Source organism: Macaca fascicularis, chromosome 15 (genome assembly GCF_037993035.2).
Source record: "Macaca fascicularis isolate 582-1 chromosome 15, T2T-MFA8v1.1".
In the NCBI taxonomy this organism is placed as follows: domain Eukaryota; kingdom Metazoa; phylum Chordata; class Mammalia; order Primates; family Cercopithecidae; genus Macaca; species Macaca fascicularis.
In genome coordinates this window covers 64,466,329-64,483,938 of record NC_088389.1, presented here as the reverse complement: position 1 = coordinate 64,483,938, position 17,610 = coordinate 64,466,329, and the positions used below count along the sequence as shown (strand labels likewise).

The window sequence follows — 17,610 nt, the reverse complement described above, 5'->3', positions numbered from 1 at the left end:
CTATGCTCTGCAGTAGGAGATAGGAAAGGCACATTTTTTATGGTCACCACAACACCTTGCAGGATTATTTGGAGGATTAAATAAAATAATATAATTTATGTAAAATGTTTAACTATACTTAACACATAGCAGGCACTTAATACATGCATTCTATTAGTTGTTGGTGTTATTATTAATGGTAGGTGGTTCCTAACTGCCTCACTGAGAAAACAATATCTTGTCTATTTAGAAGCTACCTCGTTAACATCTTGACACCTTCATGGTCAAGTCTGATAGAAATAGATTCTTTCTATTCTGTCCAACAAGAGTTTCAACTTCTGGCATATAAGACAGGGTTTTTTTCTAAGTGATTGACATATTTCTCTTGTAAGATTCCATACCCACTTCCAAACCCATTCGAAGATGTGACTTTGCTGTGTTACAGGTTTATAGGCACAATTTTAGATTAATCTAATTAAAGCCAATATATTATAGATCGAGATTTCTAGTTCTACATGGGGTGATTATTTGACAATATGTGAAAGTACCTTACAAAGTGTACAAAAATTAGATATATGCTGACATAATTTTTATGATAATGATGATGAAGTTGGTGTTTTAAGAAGTTGCATACAGCTACAGACTGCCCAGAGATTGGTCTTATAAAGAGAAGGCAGGAAGGACAATTTGGAATTTATTGACACAAGCAGGTGCAAGGTCACAAAGATCCAGACCAGGGTGATGAAATTTGGGAGAAGATGAGAAACACTTAAAAGGAAAAATCATCAGAAATGTGTAATTAATTTGCTCTGATGAATAAGAAAGGGTAATGAAACAAAAAGAAATCAAAAGTTCCCAGGTCCTAAGAAAAAAGGGTGGTTCAGTTGAGAGGGTAGGATGGACATCTGTTTTTCAAATCTGCCCATCAATTCTTTTCTCCTCTTCTTCTACCAACAGCGACCCTCTCCTTTAGAGAACTTTCCCAACTCTACTCCATTTGGTTGTCATTCAACTGCCAATTATAGTACCGTACTTCCTTGTCACGGGGGAGCTTGAGACTCGGACCTAGCCAATTGTAGAGTCCCATCCTTCTGGCCACAGTTGTTGTCCCAGTAATGGGCATATGACAAGTCATTTCAACAAGTGACCTTCCTTTAAATTTTATTTATAGCTATGTGCTGCAGAAATGATGTTTTGGTCAATGGTGGACAAAATATACAATAATGGTCCCATAAAATTATAATGAAGCTGAAAAATTCCTATCACTTAGTGACACTATAGCCATTGTAAGTCACAGCGCAACACATTAATCACATGTTGGTGGTGATGCTGGGGTAAACAAACCCACTGTGCTGCCAGTTATATAAAAGTATAGCACATACAATTATATATAGTACATAATACTTGCTAGTGATAATAAATGACTGTGTTACTGGTTTATGTATATAAATGCTGACATACTTTTTATCTTTATTTTAAAGTGTACTCTTTCTACTTATTAAAAAAAAAAAAAGTTGACTGTAAGACAGCCTCAGGGAGGTCCTTCAGGAAGTATTCCAGAAGAAGGCATTGTTGTCATAGGTGATGACAGCTCCAGGCCTATTATTGCCTCTGAAGGCCTTCCAGTGAGACAAGATATGAAGGTGGAAGGCAGTGATATTAATGATCCTGTCTCTGTGTAGGCCTAGGCTAATGCGTGTGTGTTCGTGTCTTCATTTTTAAGAAAAAAGTTTGAAAAGTTAAATAAAAATGTTAAAAATAGGAAAAAGTTGTTTGGGCGCGGTGGCTCACGCCTGTAATCCCAACACTTTAGGAGGCCAAGGTGGGCAGATCACGAGGTCAGGAGATCGAGACCATCCTGGCTAACACAGTGAAACCCCGTCTCTACTAAAAAATACAAAAAAAAAAAAATAGCCGGGCGCGGTGGTGGGCGCCTGTAGTCCCAGCTACCCGGGAGGCTGAGGCAGGAGAATGGCCTGAACCCAGGAGGCGGAGCTTGCAGTGAGCCGAGATTGCGCCACTGCACTCCAGCCTGGGCGACAGAGCAAGACTCCCTCTCAAAAAAAAAAAAAAAAAAAGAGGAAAAAGTTTATAGAGTAAGGATATAAGGAAAGAAAACATTTTTGTACAGCTGTACAATGTGTGTTTCAAGCTAAATGTTATTACAAGAGTAAAGAAGCTTTTTAAAAATTGAAAAGTGTATACAATTTAAAAGTTACAGTAAGCTAAGGTTAATTTATTTTTGAAGAAAGAAAAAAATTAAAAATGTAGTATAGCCTAAGTGTACAGTGTTTATAAAGTCTACAGTCATGTGCAGTAATTTCCTAGGCCTTCACATTCACTCACCACCCACTCACTGACACCCAGAGCAATTTCCAGTCCTGCAAGCTCCATTCATGGTAAGTGCCCTATACAGGTGGACCACTTTTTATCTCTTATACCATATTTTCATTGTACCTTTTCTATGGTTAGATAGGTTTAGATACACAAATACTTGCCATTGTGCTACAAATGCCTGCAGTATTCAGTACACTAACATGATATACAGGTTTAAGCCTAGGAGCAATAGGCTATATACATAGCCTAGGTGTGTAGTGGGCTATTCCACCTAGGTTTGTGTAAGTACACTTTATGATGTTTGCACAATGATGAAATTACCTAAGAACACATTTCTCAGAACCTATCCCCATGTTAAGCAACACACAACTGTATTTCACAGTCTGAAAAAATCCAAACTCTCAAGCATTTCAGATAAGGGATACTCAACTTGTATAGATAGATTAAAAGTTAAAATATGAGAAAATACATAGCATGGCAACTCAAAGCTAGACTGACTATATTAACATTAGACAAAGTAGACTTCAGAACAAGAACTATTACCAGAAGTAAAGAGCCACATTATATAATGATAAGAAGGCTGATTCCCAAAGGTAACATCACAATCCAAAGGTATATGCACATAATAACAGATGCTAAAGCATAAACTAGCATTACTAAAAGTCATATCCACAAATATACTGGAACATTTAAACACTCCTCTCTCTCTAATCAATAGAACAAGTATATAGAAAATCAGTAAGGATACAGAAGACCTGAATGACACTATCAACCCATTTGACGTAATTGCCTAATTTAAAGAGCACTCCATCCAACAAAATTATTTTCAAGTGCACGTGGAATATTCACAAAAGTAAACCATATTTCTAGGTAATAAATAGAGAAATGCAAATCAAAACCACAATGAGATACCATCTCACGCCAGTTAGAATGCTGATCATTAAAAAGTCTGGAAACAACAGATGCTGGCGAGGATGCAGAGAAACAGGAATGCTTTTACACTGTTGGTGGGAGTGTAAATTAGTTCAGCCATTGTGGAAGATAGTGTGCCGATTCCTCAAGGATCTAGAACCAGAAATACCCATTGGACCCAGGAATCCCATTACTGGGTATATACCCAAAGGATTATAAATCGTTCTACTATGAAGACACATGCAGATATATGTTTATTGCAGCACTATTTACAATAGCAAAGACTTGGAACCAACCCAAATGCCCATCAGTGATAGACTGGATAAAGAAAATGTGGCACAAACACACCACAGAATAGTATGCAGCCATAAAAAGGAATGAGTTCATGTCCTTTGTAGGGACATGGATGAAGCTGGAAATCATCATCCTCAGCAAACTAACACAGGAACAGAAAACCAAACACCTCATGTTCTCACTCATAAGTGGGAGCTGAACAGTGATAACACATGGACACAAGGAGGAGAACATCACACACCAGGGCCTGTTGGGGGCGGGGGAAAGGGGAGGGAGAGCATTAGGACAAATACCTAATGCATGCGGAGCTTAAAACCTAGATGACGGGTTGATAGGCGCAGCAAACCATCATGGCACGTGTATACCTATGTAACAAACCTGCAAGTTCAGCACATGTATCCCAGAAGTTAGAGTAAAAAAAAAAAAAGAAAGAAATCATAAGCCAGTTGTGGTTAAAGATAATAACCCCATGAAAAATAAAATTTATATAATTATATTTAAAAAAGAATTGACTGGTGACGGGTGGATCACTTGAAGTCAGGAGTTCGAGACCAGCTTGGCCACATGGTGAAACCCTGTCTCTACTAAAAATACAAAAATTAGCTGGGCATGGGGGTGCACTGCTGTAGTCCCAGCTACTCGGGAGGCTAAGGCAGGGGAATCGCTTAAACCTAGGAGGCGGAGGTTGCAGTAAGCAGAGATCACGCCATTGCACTTCCTCCAGCCTGGGCAACAGAGGAGACTCTGTCTCAAAAAAGAATTGAAATCATACAGAGTATGTTCTTGGACCACAATGGAATAAAATAGAAATTAATGACAGAGAAATATCTGTGAAAAACCTAAAATACTTGGAAACTAAACAAGACACCACTAAATAGCCCATGTGTTAGAGAATAAGTCTCCAGGGAAACATGAAAATATTTTTAATTTAGTGAAATTTAAATATATTAAAATTTGGGAATGTTTATATCAATAAAGAAGAATATTATCAAATTAGATAGTGGTGATGATTGCACAACACTGTGAATGTATTAAAAACCACTGAGGCCGGGCACGGTGGCTCAAGCCTGTAATCCCAGCACTTTGGGAGGCTGAGGCGGGCGGATCACGAGGTCAGGAGATCAAGACCATCCTGGCTAACACAGTGAAACCCCGTCTCTACTAAAAAATACAAAAAACTAGCCGGGCGAGGTGGTGGGCGCCTGTAGTCCCAGCTACTCGGGAGGCTAAGGCAGGAGAATGGCGTAAACACGGGAGGCAGAGCTTGCAGTGAGCTGAGATCCGGCCACTGCACCCCAGCCTGGGTGACAGAGCAAGACTCCATCTCAAAAAACAAAAACAAACAAACAAAAAACCCCACTGAATTGTACCCTTTAAAAAAGTGAATTTTATAACATGTGAATTATATTTCGATTTTAAAAAAGAAAAGAAGAAAGATCTTGGGACCAAAAGGCTAAGCTTCCACCTTAAACTAAAAACAGGGAAGGGCAAACAAAACCCAAAGCAAACATAAGGAGGAAAATTAAAAAGGTAAAGTAGAGTTTAATAAAATTATCAGCAGAAAATCAATAGAGAAAATCAATTAAAACACAAAAGCTGATTCTTTGAAAAGACCAATAAAATTGACAAACTTCTAGCCAGACTAAGAAAAAAAGAAAAACACACAAATTACCAATATCTGGAATGAAATAAGGGATATTCATGAATGCAATAAGGTCTGTAGGACAGATATTAAAGGGATAATGAGGAAATATTATGAACAATTATATGCCTATTATATTAGTTTTATATTGTTCCTTAACAAATTACCACAAACATAGTACAATACACTTATAATCTCACACTTTCTGTGGGTCAAGAGTTCATGCATGGCTTACCCGGGTGCTATGTTTAGGGTCTCATAAGGCTGCAACTAAGGTTTTGGCTGGCCTGTATTCTCATATGGGGGTTTGACTAGTGGGTAGGCGGAATAATGGTCTCTCAAAGATGTCAATGTCCCAATCCTCAGGACTTGAGAATATGTTATAGTACAAGGGGATCATATGGCAAAAGGGTCTTTGCAGATATGATTAAGTTAAGGATCTTGAAATGGGAAGGTTATTTTGGATTATATGGTGGGCTCAATATAATCATAAGTGTCTTTATAAGAGAAAGAGATAGGCAAGAGATTCAAAGAACGAGATGTAACAATAGAAGTCAGAGTGATGTAATGTGAGAAAGATTCAACCATCTACTGCTGGCTTTGAAGACAGAGGAAGGGGCGACAAACCAAATTATACAGGTGGCCTCTAGAAGCTGGAAAAGACAAGAAATGGGTTCTTCCCAAGAGCCTCCAGAAGGAATAGAGCCCTGCTGATGCCTTGATTTTATCCCCCATAGGACTCATTTTGAACTTCAGACCCCTAGAATTGTGACATAATAAATCTGTGACATTTTAAGCCACTAAGTTTGTGATAATTTGTTACAGCAGCAATAGGAAGTTAATATAACTGAGGAATATTCCACTTCAAAGCTCACTCAGATTGTTTCCAGAATCTATTTTGTTGTATCTGTAAGACTGAAGGCTCTGGATTCTTGCTGGCTATTGGCTGGAGGCCACCCTTAGCTCCTTGAGACTTTCTTAACCTAACAAAGAGCTTCTACAACAAAACTTAAAACCAACATCATATTTAATGTTGAAAAACTAAATGCTTTCCCCCTAAGATTGGATGTCTGCTTTCACCACTCCTATTCAACATCATGCTAGAAATCCCAGACAGTGCAATAAAGAAAAACAAATAAATAAAAAGCATAGAGATTGGCAAGCAATAATTAAAACAGTCTCTATTCACAGAGAACACAAATGTCTACATGAAAAATCCCAAATAATCTACACAAAAGCTCCTAGAACGAATATGTGAGTTTAGCAAGGTCACAGGATACAAGGGCAAAACAAAAATCAAGTATACGTCTATATACTAGCAATTTGGACAAACTATAAAAACTGCACAAACGATGTGCAGGATCTATATACAGAAAATTACAAAACACCAATAAAAGAAATCATAGGAGACCTAACTAAATGGGGAGATATGCCATATTCATGGATTTTAAGAGTCAACATTAAGATGACAGTTTTTTCCCAAACTAAGATTTAGCACAGTGCCAATTAAAATGCCAGCAGGATTTTTTCATGCAAATCAAAAAACTAATTCTAAATTTTATATCCAAAGGCAAAGGAACTAGAATACCCAAAATTATTTCAAAAAAGAAGAACAAAGAGGACTCACACTACTTGATTTTAAGACTTACTAAAAAGCTATACTAATGAAGATGACAATGTAGTATGGGCAAGAGGACAGAGACATAGATCAACACAGCAGAAGAGAGAGTCCAGGAATAGACCTACACAAAAATTGCCAATTTATTTTTTAACAGCTTTATTGAAGTAGAATTGCCACACAAATAACTACACATATTTAATGTATACTCTTTGATGAATTTGGACATATGCAAATACCTGTGATCAAGGCCAACTGATATCCAAAAAAGGCATAGAGGCCACTCAACGAAGAAAGTCTTTTCAACAAAGGGTGCTAAAACAACTGGACATCCATATACAAAATCAGGAATTTCCATCTATACCTCATACATTACACAAAAATTAATTAAAAATAGATCATAAACCTAAGTGTAAATAATAAAAGTATAAACTTCATTTCTTCTGTAAAAGATAGGACAAAATCTTTTGTGATCATGGGTTGGGCAAAGAGTTCTTAGATATGACACTGAGGGCACAACCCATAAAAGACAAGATTGATAAACTGGACTTCATCAAATTAAAAACTTTGCTCTGCAAAAGACACTGTCAAGAGAATGAAAGGACAAACTACAGATTGGAAGTAAATTTTTGTAAAATACATAGTTCACTGCAGCCTCGAACTCCTGAGCTCAGGCAACCCTCCACCTCGGTCTCCTGAGTAGCTAGGCATGTGCCACCAAGCCTGGCTAATTTTTCTTTTTTATCTTTTATTGTAGAGACAGGGGTCTTGCTATATTGACCAGTCTGGTCGCAAACTCTTGGCCTCAAGTGATCCTCCGATCTTGGCCTCCCAAAGCACTGGGATTACAGATGTGAGTCACCGCATCCAGCCTTATACTCAGGATTTTTAAGTGCCAATCCTAATAACAAAAAAGCCCAGGGCTTGTGTTTCTTTGGTAGAACAGGTATTAAGGGATTGTTACAGTGAAGATACAAGCTCTGATTAGATGTCAACACCATTTTAGTATTGTTTACTGCACCAGGAAATTCCAACTTAGTACGAGATTCTTCATCAACAGTTTGGTGACTCTATTTCAACCCTATCACTGCACTCCAGCCTGGGCGACAGAGCGAGACTCCGTCTCAAAAAAAAAAAAAAAAAAAAAAAAGATCTCTTTAGGCTAGGTGTGGTGGTTCACACCTGTAATCTCAGTGCTTTGAGAAGATCAATTGAGGCCAGGAGTTTGAGATCAGCCTGGGCACCAGTGAGACCCCTATCTCTACAAAAAAAAAAATATATATATATATATATATATTTTTTTTTTTTTTAATAGCCAGGCATGATGTCTACTCGAGAGCCTGAGGTGAGAGGATATCTTGAGCCTGGGAGGTCAAGGCTGCAGTGAGCTGTGATTGTGCCTCTGCACTCCAGCCTGGACAACAGAGCAAGACCCTGTCTCTTAAAACAAACAATGACAACAACAAAAACCCTTTGGTTGTAAGCAATGGAAACCCACAGGCTGGCTGAAGCATTCAAAGGGATGGAAGAGATGGGCACAGTGTCTCACATCTGTAATCCCGGCACTTAGGGAGGCAGAGGCAGGAGGATAGCATGAGCCCAGTAGTTTGAGACCTGCCTGGGCAACATAGCAAGACTCCCTTCTCAAAAAACAAACACACGGCCGGGCGCGGTGGCTCAAGCCTGTAATCCCAGCACTTTGGGAGGCCGAGATGGGCGGATCACGAGGTCAGGAGATCGAGAGACGATCCCGGCTAACACGGTGAAACCCCGTCTCTACTAAAAAAATACAAAAAAGTAGCCGGGCGAGGTGGCGGGCGCCTGTAGTCCCAGCTACTCGGGAGGCTGAGGCAGGAGAATGGCGTAAACCCGGGAGGCGGAGCTTGCAGTGAGCTGAGATCCGGCCACTGCACTCCAGCCTGGGTGACAGAGCAAGACTCCGTCTCAAAAAAAAAAAAAAAAAAAAAAAAAAAAAAAAAAAAAAAAAACACACATACACACACACACACACACACACACATAAAGGGATGGAAGGATCAGAAGAACCAAGACGCAGGAAGAGCAGGGACCCACAGCAGCAGTGGGTAGGTCTTCACTTCAGGACACACTGTCACTAATGTACACACCACAGTTCTCAGACTCTTTGCTTCTCTGTTTTGAGTTTCAGGTTCCTGAGTGAGTATAATTGCACCAACTTTAGTTGGCTGTCTACCTCTGGATCAATTAGCGGCAGCCAAGGGATGAATGCCCTAAATCTGAGAAGGCCACTGGGGCTTTGTCCTTGTGCACTGAAGCCATTCACAACAAAGGGGGAATTGTGTGCTAGGCAGTGGCCCCAAGAGATGTGTATTGTAAGCAAAAAGGTTGCACAGATTCTCTTCTACATGAGCTCACCATCAGGATATGAGGACAACACAGAGTTTGGTGTCATTCTGATTTCCCCCCACAGTCTCTTTAATACCCCAACAGGTTTTTGTCTAAGGCCTAAGAGAAATTAGTCTCATCTTCATGTTTATACTTTTACAATTTGTTTAAACTACAAACAAAATATCATACACACTCTCATTCAGTCCTTTACCTAAAAGATAATAATTCTAAATGCTTAAGGACCACCTAGGGTGGTCCTTAAGATGTTACTACTCTGCTCAAAAACTTACAAGAAAAAAAAACATATAGTGCATGGCACTCCAGCCTGGGTGACAGAGCAAGATCCTGTCTCAGAAAGCAAAAACAAAAACTTACAGAGGCTCTCTATTACCTACCATATTAAAACATCTAAGAATTTAGTTACTTATCAAATAGCCTTTCCTTCCTTTCCCAGCTCCTTTTTTATTAAACATTAGTTGAGCATACAATATTCTCTTTTTTAAGTATTATTTTTTAGCATAATTTTACACAACACCACAGCTTCGCTGCTGGAAGTGAAAGATTGTTTCTTGCTATGTTGCCCAGGCTGGTCTCAAACTCCTAGGCTCAAGTGACCCTCTCACCTCGCTCTCATAAAGTGCAAGGATTACAGGTGTGAGCCATCATACCCAGCCAGAATAATATTCTCTATTTTCTAGACATTAACATGGTGGTAACTGTATTTGTCAATCTTATAAGCCCAAAAACTTATGGTCATAAATATCTGAACCCAGACCACCCCAGAATATTTTTTGGCATATGTTTGCCATAGCCAAAGAATATGCAAAAAAAAAAAAAAAAAAAAAAAAGTTGAAAACAGTCCCTGCCTCATAAAGACAGTTAAAAGTGGTACAGGCTAGGGCCAGGCACAGTGGCTCATGCCTGCAATCCCAACACTTTGGGAAGTCAAGGTAGGGGGATCATCTGAGGTCAGGAGTTCAAGACCAGCCTGGCCAACATGGCGAAACCCCATCTCTACTAAAAATACAAAAATTAGCCGGGTGTGGTGGCACATGCCTGTAATCCCAGCTATTCAGGAGGCTGAAGCAGGAGACTCGTTTGAACCTGGGAGGCGGAGGTTGCAGTGAGCCGCGATCAAGCCACTGCACTCCAGCCTGGGCAACAGAATGAGACTCTGTCTCAAAAAAAAAAGAGTGGTACAGGCTGCTCTCTAGAACCGTTTCACCTTGTCAGAGTCCCAGCTGCCTCCAGACCAACTTTATTCAATCCTGCCTTGCTTTTTCTTTTGCTATTCCTTTGACCTTGAAAATCTTACCTTGTGCATCATTCTGTGTCCTCCACTTGCATAAAGTAAACTACCTCCAAAAAGTTTGCACTTTCTAACCTCTCCACTCTCTGAATAAAATAGTAAAAGCTGTCTCTCCTCAACATGAGAAAAACTGCATGTAATTAAAAAATGAAATTGATAAATTTTGATATGACTTTTAATGTTTTAATATCAACAATAATTTAAATGATCATTATGCATTCCTTAACCCAAATACCTCCCTTCATGAAGTAATCTGTCTCTCCCACCTTGGAACTTCCATTGCATTTCATTCCTCTATTGCGCACAACTGATTTTCTCTTTTGTAGTATGATTATGGTTCTCTGTCAATGCTTGTCCTCTATGAGATTATAGTTCTTTGAGGGAAAGTACTGTGTCTTACTCTTATTTGCACCCTTTCTAGTTCTCAGCACAATGCCTGGCATGCTGCAGATGCACAATGTACTTTTGTGTGTGTGTGTGACGGAGTTTCGCTGTCGCCCAGGCTGGAATGCAGTGGTGCGATCTTGCCTCACTGCAACCTCTGCCTCCTGGGTTCAAGAGATTCTCCTGCCCCAGCCTCCTGAGTAGCTGGGAACACAGGCACATGCCACTGCACCCGGCTAATTTTTATTTTTAGTAGAGGTGGGGTTTCACTATGTTGGCCAGGCTGGTCTCGGTCTCAGGTGATTCACCTGCCTTGGCCTCCTGAAGTGCTGGGATTACAGGTGTGAGCCACTGCGCCTGGCCACGATATACATTTTTTTGAATGAAGGAAGGAATTAACCGACAGAGATTTATATGATGATGTTACAACCTCCTTTTCCATATAAGCCCATCAGACGGCCTAGAAATAAAACACTTACTAAAAACAGTTCAGAGAAGCCTATCAGTGAAACTGTTATGATGTAATTCTAAAGAAAGTTAGGGGACCCCCAGACTATATGGATAGCTCACTCTGCTTTTTAGCGCTAGTTTCACAACAAGCAAAATAACCATAGTGTCTCTTGAGAAACAAGCACTCATTTTAGAACTAATAAGTACTAAATTTAGAACTCCATATATTAATGGTTTATAGACTTTCCTTTCTCAGTGACAGTACTGAGAAATAGGAGCTTGTGGTATGAAATCAGAATACCTGGATTTCAGTCTCACCTCCATCACATATAGCCATGTGACCTTGGGCGAGTTGTTTAACCTCTCTGTGCCTCAGTTTCATCACTGGCAAAATGTTGAAACTAACAGTACACTCCCTCAAAGGGATGATGTGAAAATTAATGACAATATATTTATACCATTTAGAATAGTACCTGGCACTTTGTGTTTTAAAGTGATAGAAATATACCATACTTACCTTATATCCCCTATTGGTAAATTCCACATTAAGGGCAAAATTTCTTTTTCATATCCCACCAGGTTACCTAACACAGTATGTAATAAATACTAGACACTCAAAAAATGACGTGCATTATATTTGAGGTAAATAAATTGAATGCATAAGAAAATGAAGGTATTTTTAAAATGTAAATGCAATTAATATAAATTAAAGGGATCTCGGCATATCATTTGCATATCTTCAGATTTTCCTTATAATTAGTTGCTGGGTGTCTTATGATTTGATCTTTTTCTTGCCCTCTTCAAAGCATGTAGTTTGGTGTAATGCACATTATAGCCCTCAGAATTGCTGGCCTTCTGACAAGTTAGCTGTTTGGATAGTGTGAGGGATGAGGTTGCTGCAGCAAAAAGTGGGTTACACGACAGCACAGCCTCGCTGCTGGAGATGAAAAACCAATAATCCCAGAAAACAGCGCATAGGGTAGGCTGGGCCAGCCGAGGACTATGTGAAGGCTCCTTGGGACCCTCCGGAGGCCAGTGGGGTACTGCAAAGGTGAGTGCCCCAGTGCCAGGGTCGTGAGCCCGAAGCCCTGCGGGGACGGCTGGTAGGACCCGCTAGATGAGTCATTCTCCCCACCCCAGGCACGTGCTGGTGGCAGCATCTACCCGGACCCCGCCTTCGCCCCGGCGCGGAACGCGAGCGGTGAGCGGCCCCAGCACCCCCCGCGGCGCCCCCTCCGGGCCGCCTCCTCCGGGGGGGGCACTGTCCTTGCTGCAGTCGGCCGCTGGCGCAGTCCCCGCGCCGCAGTGCCGGGCGCTCGTGGGGGGCGCCCACGGGCACCTGGGCAGTCTGCTCATCGGAGCCTACCGCCGTCCTCCAGCATTCCCACGGTGCCCCACGCCCGCGCGCCCGTCGCCGGTCACCCGTCGCCCGCGGAGCCGCGAGGGCCGCGCCTGGAGGCGCAGGAGGACTGGGCGGGGCGGGGCGCGCCCACCGTCCGGCCCAGGGCACCTCGCGCGGGTGCACGCGCAGCAGCCCCGGGGGGCGGGTGGGTGTGCTCGGGGCGCGCGCGCCGCAGCCTCCTCAGCCTGCCGCTCCGCCCGCGCCGCCTGCTGCCGGCGCTCGGCCCAGCACGCCGGCTCTCGGGCTGCCGTGGGCAGCGCGGGGCCCGCGGTGTAGAGTCCGCCGCCCCGGAGCCGCGTCCCGCACCCGGACGGTCCCGGTAAGCGGGGGCGGGGGCGGCGGGGACCGGGCCGTCACCTGAGGGGCGGGTCTGCGGCCGCGGACAGTCCTCCGGGACTCTGAGGTGCTTGTGTGGGAGCCGCTTCCAAGGTGGCCCCCGTGTCATTGGATGAACCCCGAGTGGGAGCCGCTTCCAAAGTGGCCCCCGTGTCATTGGATGAACCCCGAGTGACTGCTGCCTCTACGCCTTGGGGGAAGTCCCTGAGGTGCTGTGAGGAGCCGCCCCCATAAAGACCCCCTGTGGGAATGGACTCCCGGGGCGCTGTCTGCATTTGCTGCCATGGGGAGCCCCAGCGTGGAGGGGACTGGCCCCAGAGAGCCCTTCCGTGTCACTGTGGGAGAAGGCACAAGGGTGGTCTCTGGAGCTGGCTCAATGGAAGACCACTTGGGAACATAGGGGAGCCGCAGGAGCCTGGAGGTGGTGGAGCCCCCAAAGGGCTCCCTAGAAAAGGAGGCCCTGAGACTGTGCCCTAGAACTGTGAGAAGCAACCTCTGATTGGGGAGGGGGGATCCTGCCATGGGATCTATGAGTGACTTCCCAAGGCTCCAAGGACTTTGGCCTCGACCTCCCTGTAGAGTTCCATATGCCCTCACTTGTCTCCCCACAGCGTGGCCCAGAGGTGGGGGCCTTCTGGGGCTGCAGCCTCTTTCCATTCCCCTCTTTCCCTATTCGGATTTTTCTTCTCCATGGTAGCCCAGTTGCTCCATGCCGCATTTTAGTGGAGGTAGAAACTGCTGCGAGAGCACAGGGCCCCAAGCCGGGGAAGAGGACCAGTGAGGCCTCTCAAGCAAAGATAGATTTGACCCCCTGGGTTTGACCGTCCAAAAGGAAGCAGTAAGATCAGGTGGAATAACAGACTTTGGCAGGTCCTGGAGGGAAAGACCTTTGAAGGAAGGAATAAAGGATGTATAGGATTGTTGAGCACCTCGGCACTATAGCGCTCGGCACTATACCAGGTATGTTTAAACATCTCATATAACTCTTACAACAGCTTTGTGAAATTATCCCCTTCTAAACACTGAGACTCAGAGGGGTTTAGCAGTTTACCCAAGGTCACAAAGCTGATGAAAAACATAGTCATAAAATGTTTTTCAAATTTTATTTGGGAAAAAGTACTAAGTAGAAGCAGAAGAAAGAATAGATATTTGTTAATAAGTTGCACTATGGTGCCTGCCAAGCATAGGGTTTTGCAGTGGTACATGCTCAGTAAATGTGATGATTAAATAAGTGGATGAGGACAGTTTAAGTGGCCATGAGATTGCTGCAGGAACTGATTTCCACAGAATCCCCAGATTTCAGGGTGTGGCTTCCTTCACTGGCAGTCCCATTTCATGATGACTTGGGGTGGCTCTGGACCTAATTGAGGCCTCTGGGTGTGGTTTTTGACAAGGCTTGCTCTGGGGATCTAGGGGAACCCTTCTGCAGATGGAGTGTCCCAAGGCCGCCCTCCCTGCTACAGAATACTTGAAGGAGAGAAAGCAGAGACAGGGTCACTTTTAGGAAGCACGATCCACACTGTCCTTGTGGCCCTCTGACTACATGCACCAGTGGACAATGGTCCACAGATAGCACACAGGACACTTTTGCCCAAGAGTACCTCTGCATGAGGAGGAGGAGGGCGGGAAAGGTGCAGAGCCAAGGAAGGCTCACTGGGAGTCTGTTAGGGGGAGCGCAAAGGGTCTGCGCCAGACATAGTGTTGCCTCCTCATCTCGCCCCCTGGATGTTTTCATTCCAGCTGTATCCCAAGAGTTCAACTTTGAGCCCAAGGATGGATTCTGGTTTCTTGTCCAAAAATGGAGTGGTGAGAGGGCCAAGCAATGATATTCATTACAGAGCCATTCCGGAAAGGTTTTCCTGCTCCCCTTCCCTGTTTCTTCCACATAGTCAAACCTAGTTAAATCCTCCTTGAATAGAAGCGGCTTCCTTTGGCTTCTGGAATTACATAGTGAGAAGAGAGACCAAGCTAGTGGGAAAACAGAACAACATAGTTTACCAGTTGTTAGTTTTTTTTTTTTTTTAACTCAATTATGCTACCTTGTGCGCAACTCAGTGGAGTAAATTCTGACAAAGATTTATGTTGGTTAGGACCTCCCCATTGTAAAGTTGTTTATAATCCCCCTTTCAGTTCAAACCCACCTCATCTGCTTAACAGATCAAAATAAATAGGTAGGCATATTTTTAAAGAAAGTCAGAAGGACCAAACCTGAAGATATGATCTTTGTTCCAGCTCACTGATTTGTCTTTGAGGTTTTATTCCTAAATTGGTCTTTTGTTGAGGGTGCTTATTATCACACCCACTCGTGACCCTGGAAAAATCACTAAATGGATCCAGGCTCTCCCCTAATCTTGGACCTTGGATATCACCTTCCCTATGTCCAGCATTGGGTAAAAATTAAGGTTTCAAAAATTCTAAGAATACTGCCTAACTCTCCCTAGTCACAGCATGAGTCTGCAAATCAGATCATTCCAGAATGTGCATGAAAGATGTCACCAGGTGGCCTTAATCTTCTCAGAAATGCTCTCTCCAAAGGGAAATAAAAGGGGAGAGACTGGCTCACCCAGTTTCATTTGAGTGTGCCCAAATGTGTCTGGATTTTACTGTCTGGATTTCTCAACCTTTGATCTTTCACATATTCTCCAATCTTCTAACATTGTCTTCTTCTAACATTTGCATTCCTTTTCCTCAAACATGGATAGTAAGACCTTCCCAGGCCCATTTCCCCCACTCTGCAATTTTTTCCACTACACCTGTTCCTAAGTGGATCACATTTATGCAAATATAGTTTCCCTTCTCTTTAGCTACAGAATCTATTATCTTTTAGTCCCACATGCTTCTCTCCAGCAGTGCTGCTTGGCTTCTGCTATCTTCATGTCCCAACTTGATTTATTCATTTCTGATGGGAATATCATTATCCATTCCACCCCTCAATCTTAATGACCAAATTCTGACAGGAATTGCTTCCTAGCTTTGGACCAAGAAACCAAGACCATCAGTGTCCAGCTGGAGACATGATTATTTTTCCATTAGCACATCCCCCTCCATTCTCTCCCCTTTTCCAGCAATCCCCTCAGAGACTCACTTACATTTACTAAGTGCTACTTACTTGCCAGGCACTATGCTAGATAAATATGAGTTTCTTGCCCTTGAGGAGTTCACATCGAATCAGTCTGCATTTCTCTAATAATTCACTATAAAGAGTAGGAAAAGTAAGGGGGAAATTATGGCATTACAGAATATTTACAGGAACCAATGTAGAGTATGCCTTTTCCCAAGCATCACTGAAACTCAGCTGCTGTGCTATGCCTCCTCTGGCAGCCACATTCAGCCCTCCTGCCAGTGCCCTGCCAAAATTACTTTTGCCCATTGTACTCTGAGTGTAAACTGACCACGTTTTTGCCTTCCTATGATAGTAATGACAGAACCTTTTATTTAGATAGCATGTTACAGTTTATGAATCCCTTTTAGATATATGTTGGCTCTTTGGTTTTGAGAAATGCTTCATCTTACTGGGGTCCTCTCACTAAAACAGAACTGTGTGGGCTAATTGGCTCGCTCTCTTTTTGTATGTTTGTTTTTTGAGACTTAGGAGTCTCCCAGAGGGAAAGCCCCAGTGATTCACTACAATCACCACCTACTAGCTCTTAGGTTGCGAAGGAGTTTCCTGTTGGGTCCTAAGGCCAAACAATGCACTCATTGGTCAGTGCTGGAACTTATCAGGGCAGTCCCTCTTCCCGGCCTTGGCAAATCCAATTCTCTGGGGTTTTCTTCCTCCCTGAAACTCAAATACATATTCTCTTCTAACAAATATTTTAAGCATACTATCTCAAACCAGTTTTTTGGACTGATGCTAATTCTTATGTGAAGACACATTTCCTTGCCTATTTCTATCTAGCCCCCAGGCTGGCTTCATACCATCTAAGTCATGATGGAGTCCCCATATAGCTCCATGCCTTGGCATGTGCTGTTATCTCTTCCTGGAATGCTTTTTTTTTTTTTTTCCTTATCCACTGATGTAACTCCTACTCATATTCAAAATTTAGCTCAAGCAACACCTTTTTTTTTTTCAGTCCTACACTTATGCCCCCTGCACACGCACATACTCACTGCATTCTCACAGGCTGAATGAGCTTCCATTTGTTCATTCTACCATCAGTTATTAAGCACCTGATTTGTGCCTGATGCATAGTAGGCTGCACTTGGCAAATGTTTGGAGAATCAGCAAATAAGTAAATGGTGATAATTAAGGTGTAATAATTGCATTACATGGGGCTGAATCTGTGTTTCAGGGAACCAGAGCAGAAAACAGGGAGTGCCTCTCCATCTTGCTGAAAAGCTCTGCTTGCTAAGTGCAATCTCACCAGCCAATCACTGATGGTATGATGTTCCTTAACTGTTGCTCTGCCTCTGTGGGAAGTCAGCACCGTGGCTTTTAATGAAGATTCAGGCCCTAAGAGGCTAAAATCATGCCATAATTTTGCTCTCATATATATTAGAACTTTGTGAGCTTTCAGTAAATGTTAAACAGCAGCAGGATGCCTTGTAGTCTTGAGCTGAGGCCAGAAAGAGTTTTTCTG

The 17,610-nt window shown here is 42.8% G+C and overlaps 1 protein-coding gene across 19 annotated transcripts in view; it reads left to right on the top strand.

Annotated features, from left to right (window-relative positions):
• Positions 1–17,610, top strand: part of PHF24 (PHD finger protein 24) — a 294,972-nt gene that overhangs the window by 256,604 nt on the left and 20,758 nt on the right. For 4 of the 19 annotated variants that reach the window (XM_074017243.1, XM_045373432.2, XM_045373429.2 and 1 more), the window contains exons 1-2: positions 12,203–12,343; positions 12,433–12,493. The exons of 5 other annotated variants lie outside the window; for them this stretch is intronic. The gene's annotated coding sequence lies outside the window, so the exon portion shown is untranslated. Of the gene's footprint in view, positions 1–12,202; positions 12,344–12,432; positions 12,494–12,898; positions 13,014–13,744; positions 13,991–17,610 lie in introns of those variants that run through there. 10 more of the 19 variants (XM_074017242.1, XM_045373431.2, XM_065530412.1 and 7 more) reach the window with 3 other exon arrangements.